Below are 6862 nucleotides of genomic sequence, written 5' to 3' on the forward strand. Positions count from 1 at the left end.
TAGAGTTCATTGAGACAGGTTTCGTATGGTAATTAAGCGAGAAAAAATACGACGAATGGAAATATCTGAGTATGTTACATGTCCCTGTTGGTATGGACTTGTACAAACTAATTAGCTACTGTAGCAGACACAGTGTATTTATATTGGAGCTCGAGGGTCCACAGAACGAATTCCTGATCTGCGTCACTTTGCATCTATTTTTTTGTATAGATTATTATTGAGACATGGAGGCCTACAGTCACATATCTTGCATTTCAGAGAATTAATTGCTCCCTTCTAATAATAGGAAAAGAGACATTAGCCGGAAGAGTTAGGAAAACGACGAAAAGGGAAAGCGCTCCTTCTGGAAAAGGATTAGTCTCCTTGATGTATAATCGCCTCCTAGGAAGTCTATTTGTAAAAACTGCTTTCGAGGCGGGCGTTTCGTTTTTCGAGCAAGGTGGAAAATGTCCCCAGCTTGCTCGTAGATCTAAGGGATTTGTCGAGGCTGCCGACGAAACGTGAAACACATTTGAGCAGACCGTTCCTCTGTTATATATTGGTTCCGGTTCGGTTTACTTTCAACAATTAGCTGGATTCCATCCGTCATGGATCTTAAGCTCACTATTTCACCGGAGACTAATTAGTTCTTATTTGTCGTGGATAATTAGATTGCTTAAAGAGAAACTTGGTTATCTACGATTTGAGTAATCAGATGAAACTGTTAGCCAAGAGATATCTATATCAAACGATTCAGTAGGATTCCAGCGAAGTGTCAGTGGCGTATAAAATTAGCATCAAAGGATCTCGAGTTGATTGTGCATTCTGTAAGCACAATCAGCCCGAAAACCAAGCAAGACTCGAAAAATAGAATTCTCCTGAAGAAAACGACAGTGGTAAGGCTGAGAACTGGGAATAAAAGACTTGCCCTACACATAATAATAATATTTCGAAAACGCTAACAGTCGCTACAGATTTTTCCCAGGAAGAATAAGGGAGCAAGACATTCCCCGATTCAAAGGCAATCACATCGTATTCACGCCCAACTCGCATGCAAATCACGCTCACAAAGATCTCTTTTTCTTTCCTGGAGTCCCTGCCCCTGGACCATTCGGTGATCCATCATCTCACCTTCTCAGGAAGTCTCCAAAATCACCCTCTTCAAACCTTGAACTTCAGACAAATTCGATCTGCTCCAAAATTCGTGCGAAAGGTCCTCCAAAAATGTCAAAGTGTTTCAGCATAAATTCATAACTCAATACAAGAAAGTTTACAAGTAAAATAATTAAATGGAGGAATAATTATATGTGCATAAAAATGATCAAAAAATTGCAACCCTTACGAGTTCCTCAGGCTTTCCATCCTCAGAAGACGAAGAAGCGTCCACAGCGCGTGTCAAGTGCGATAATCGAGCTGTCGGCAGGAAGAGGCGTTCCTAGCTCAGCTAGCCGTTCATCCTGCGCGATCCTGCTGCGCCAGGAGCTCGAAGGACCAGGACCTCCGCTCGTAAAGGAAGCTGGAAAATGGACAGCCTTGGACACGTCGCGTTATGTGCAATTTTAGGGTACATGAACGTCTCGCACCAGGACACAATGGCCATCCTAAACGTTTCTGCGTTCACCGTGTCCTGTTCCCTCTTCCTGCTGCGACAGAATGCAAGAAAAAAGGGACCAGGCTCCTGGAGACCATTCCTTCGCGTGCTGCACCGAAGACTCACGCCAAGAATTGAAATAAAAAGGACCTCTACCCGGAAATGGGAGTTTGGGATGCTCAAATTAACAGATAAAAAAAGATAGAAAAATTTTAAGTACAGAGTCCTTCGAAAAAATGGTAACTCTCCACTTTCTTTTAACCGCCCTGTATCTAACTTCAAAAATCCCTGGAAAATAATGTATCTACCTATAGTTATGATCCTTCACGTTAAGGATCCCACACTGAACTGCAACATCCGCACATAAATCAAAGAAGAGTGGCGCCCTTTAGACGCCCTTTAAATCTGAAGAGCGATCGCGCGTACTCGAGACAGGGCGCAGCAGAAAAAACGCTCCCGTTCGTTCTGGAGAAGGTTTACATTGGTGGCTCGCGGTTGGTGGCGGTTGCTTCAAAGCGATCGCGTGTTTCGTTAACATCCTCGAAAACAAAGTGTAAACTAACTAGACGGCTCAGTCCGTGTTTACTCAGCGCCGAAGGAGCCCGCCGCCGCGGGAGAGCCGCGATGCAATAACAACTGTTCTCGCATCTTTTTATCGCGTAGCGATGGAACGTCATCGGGTCCCCCGAATTTCTTAACCTGTCGAGCAGTAATACGATCCTGCTCGTGAACCCTTGGCCGCTGCTCCAGCGAGCAACGAGAGGTCGAAAATAACTCCACGAACTCGCTACGCCGATCGTTCCAAAGGGAAGATCGCGTGCTCTCTAGTGTGTTTGTTTTACGAAAACTTTGGGGAATGGGCTATAGTTCTGTGTAATAAAAGTGTGGGCTAAAATTCTTTTACATGCGAAGGAATCATAGGAAACGTAAACTGTTTACGATGGAGCTTGAGTAGCCTGCGGATCTCGAGGTAAATACAGAGAGATCTTTACTAAAGCAGAGAGTAGGTATTTATTGAAGTCGTTAGTGAATAGATCTTCTCAGGACTACTACTACAAGAATTACTCTTTATTTTATACAAGATGAGAATCCAAAAAATGAGACGTCACTGGTATTAAAAAAATAACAGTGACGAGTCATTTATTGGAGTTTTGATTCCTTGTTATGCTTTGAAAAAAAATATTTCATGAGCTTTTAACGAAAATATATACGTAGCAGTTGTATGTAGAGAGCAGTATGGAGCATCCTCTCCCCCGGAAACGGAGGGCTGGTGCTCGTCACTTGCCGAAGCCGATCAGAGAGGCTTCCAGGAAACAGTCCCGGGCCGAGCGTTATTGGATCGCACGAATTCTTCGGACGAGGAAAAAAGGGAAATGATCGAGCAGGCTACCGTCACGCCGACGATAAACAAACTACTTCGAGGGGGCAGCTTCCTTCGGATCTTTGAAGCCTCGCCGTTGATTAATTCCAGTAGGCGAGACTTTGGCCGCTTGGGTCGTCGCCGATGAACACAATTAGAACAGGAATCGATTCTAGGAACATAGAGCCTCCTTTTTGCACCAGACAGAACAGCTAGGGGTATCACTGCTCCAAAACTAAAATAAAGAAGATTGTCCTGGAAACAAAATACCTAATTTCCGCCTAGAAATTAATAAATCCAAAATTCAAGCATCGCGACCGGAAGCTGCTCCATATGGACGCCATTAGGAAGGACTCAAAGCACACTCTTTCAAAACACAGTGCCAACACAATTTATAAATCAAGATTCCCAGTAGAATCGGAGCAAAGTCACCTTCCCGATGAAAGACAGACAGAAGTGTAATCGAATGTTAATAATCGAAGGATATACGAGGGTTATTGGCGTCAGGCGTCGGTAGCAGAGGCACTCGACTCAAGTTTAACGGTTCCATTTAGTCCGTCACGATGCGTACTAGCCGCGGAACAAATAAACCCAGTGTCTACAGTTTATTTACACGTTGTGTTGCTTTAAAGTGCCGTTAGCTGGTGAAATGATAGCCGACGATTGTTACTCCAGTCAGATTTCGTAGAACCACCGAGAGTCGACGCACCGTAAATCTTGCTTAACGAGATTAGAAGCAGGGTTATGAGCGGGGCGAGCGTGTTCACGATTAGTTGATTCATGCATTCATTATTCTATTAGCAGAGGGAGGGAGGAAAGGTTTGCAAACAGCGAGAGATATCTATCGGCTGTCAAAACTCACAGACTCTAAATTATACACTTTCTAATACATACTAATCACTAACATTTGATTAATGAGTTAAGAATTGCTATAAATAATTCGTCAGAAAAAGGTACTTCGCTAGAACCACTATACTTAACGTAGCCAAGCCTCCACCGTTAAAAGAAACAAATTTCCGCGTGTCACGCGCCCAGTGCAGGATGCCAATGACTCATTCAAGAATCCCAACAATGAGATCGAATGTCCCCTGAAGAGTGTATCTGGTCCACGCTGTTCTATGACCCAGCACATGTTCCATAGAGGCAAGGTAGGCGTTCGAATCCACTACGAATTTAACGACTTCATCTTCCGTTGTCACTCCCGTCGTCGCTATTCGTTTCCCATTGAGGGCAGTCGTTCTCGCCGAGAAAAGACGCGCGGCCACGTTCCCTTCTTCGTCAGATCCGCAGCGGGACGCGCGTGTACGCCTAGCGTACTCGCCGAGTGGGTCATTGTGGCGGCTTGTCCTGGTAACTTCAGAAGCTGAGAATCGGCACAAAGCGTCGCAGGAGGCTTCCTCTTTATCCAATCATCTCGGTATTCACGCCTCCGGGAGCGAGCTCTTCCGACGATGAGCCTGAATCTGTCGCTGCATGCTCTGGTTAATGAATACCGAAGCGAGGTGAATGGGGCTGGGAGTTTAAACTGGAGGTAGGCCGCTTGGGACAGTTAGACTAATTTACTTAAAGTTCCTACGATTCAGTTCTCCTGTCAGACTGCTCCAAAATCAAGTTTCGGAAATGTAGACGTAGAAAGAATTTTCAACTTGGAGGAAATCGAATGTCAGGATGTTTGTTTCCTCGATATTTGTAAGAAGGCGAAGTTGACAAACTTTCTGAAAAACTAGAGGGATTTCGTGAATAGACAGTGGCTAGTTTGAAGAAGGGAGAGTAGTTACTAAGAGATGTTCTTTTCGGTTGGTCTTGCCAGGATTCGTGTGTAAGGAAATGATCGGATTACAGACAAAGAGCCATTGTACTGATGGTGCATGAAGAAAAGCAGAACTGTATCTTCCAGCGAGATATCATCTACCGTTTGTACACGTGGTATCGGATTACGAAGCTGTCTGAACATTTCGATGGTTACAAAAACACTGTAACAGCGCGATCGTAAAAACTGTTCAGTTTTCGTTCCTATCCTGTGATCAATTCATAGATTAGTGATCAGTATATAGACTCGTCTTTGTTAAAAGTCTGGAAGCAAGTAAAACAAGAACTGCAAACAGTCACATTTCGTATTGAAATTGAAATATTTATTTTTGTATCCTACTTCGTTATTTTTTATAAGGGGCATCGAGAAGGCGACTCCAGCATCGACCAGATAATTAATGGCGCTATAAATATTGATACCAGTTAGAAACGCGGCGATGCACATAGGCATAAATTTCGGAAAAAACGTGTCACGCTATCCTTTTATCGATGTAACCGTACGCCAATTACAGACGCCTCGAAGAAGAGAAAGGTGAAACCTTATAGTGGAGCAGCTTGATCCGGATTCATATTCGCCTCGTAAGCAGAAAAAAGTCGATCCCGGTCGCAATATTTCTATACTATCGCGCGCTTTCCACCCCTCTTCGCGGCTGTGCTTTCCCAGGGGTAGTAAATGTTTCCTTCATTCCCTGAACGCATGGTTTAACGTTCAACTTATTTCATATCGATGCTGAATTCGAACTATTATTATTATTATTGAAAATCTTCACTTTTCCTCGAGAAACTTCTGCCTTCTCAAGGTCCCAACATTTTTTTGCAAATATCTCAGATCCTAAAGATTTCCTCTCAATTTCTAGCCTTCCTGAGAGTTTATATAGATCGTGTTGTGTTTCACAGGCGTTACGACAGGCAGCTTCGCAATCGGTCTGCTCTCAGGTAGCTTCGTAAAACTGCTTCGCCTCTATTGCGGTCATCGGTCATATATTTATAGTGGCGAGCCTCTGTGGTTTTCGTGCAGCCACCAAAGAGAAACCCGGAACCGAGATTTACGACGTGGCTGCTCTTCTTTACGGAACGGGGAAAAAATTTATAAGCCTGTGAATCTGGATGGACCCTTCAACCCCGAAGGAAAAGCCTCGAATTTCCAGGTTCCATCTAATTGCTGTGGCCGCAGAAATCTTCAAGGACTCTGTCTTGACAACCTTGCTATTTTAAACTGGAAAAAAAGATTCAAATTCTGTGTCAGGTATATTGATTTGAAATTTTTCTGCTTTATTGGGGAAGAAAGTAGGTGTTACTATGTCAGTAAAAAAATAATTTTGACGAAGGGTAAGGTGTGAGGTTGTCGAAGCATTGAAATATTTCAGCGACGAATCGTAAGGCAAAGTGTAGCGGACTCCAAACTCGATGTTGCCGGACGTTGAGCGAATTGAATCACTTAGTCGGACGACATTCTATGATCCATCTTTTGTGCGTGCAAATATTGGCTTTCTTTCGTCAAGCCGGTTGGCTGCATTAGAATCAATCGTTTTATAGCCTCAACGAGACTCGTTTTAAGTGCTTTGTCTGTCAATAGAGTTCATCAAGGCTAAACGTCTAGTGTGGCCCACAGACCAAACTCCAGAGGAACCAGTGAACAGTGGCTCCTCTTATCTGTTCAATGATCTCCATCGAAGCAACTGAAACAGAAACACTCCTAAAAAGAAAAAGAAAAAAAGTGATGGAAGGTGCACCTTAAGAGACCACAATTCCAAAATCTACAATTTCAGAATACCTTTGGGGAGTTAATTCGACTTTTGAAGCCCGAAATCCTGACTTCAACGCATAACCAGCTTAGCTCTGTAGAATAGTGAAAGGCTCGCAAACGTCTCGTGGAAATCGACAGGGTCTCGTTTGCAGTTCCTGTTCGTGTTGCGTTCGAGAGCCGAGGCCGAATAAAAGTTCTCTAATTCCGACAAAAGTCCACGCCGCCCCGTGTTTAGGAGACAAGCCAGAGTGGCTGGACAACAGACCACCCCCGTGGCATTCACCGACCCCCTTGGCGTATTATTTTTATAAACCACTTGGACGCTGTGTGCTCGACGTTCGACGGTATTCTGGGGACAAACTAATCCCGATTAGAG

The sequence above is a fragment of the Calliopsis andreniformis genome, chromosome 8 (assembly GCF_051401765.1).
Source record: "Calliopsis andreniformis isolate RMS-2024a chromosome 8, iyCalAndr_principal, whole genome shotgun sequence".
In the NCBI taxonomy this organism is placed as follows: Eukaryota; Metazoa; Arthropoda; class Insecta; order Hymenoptera; family Andrenidae; genus Calliopsis; species Calliopsis andreniformis.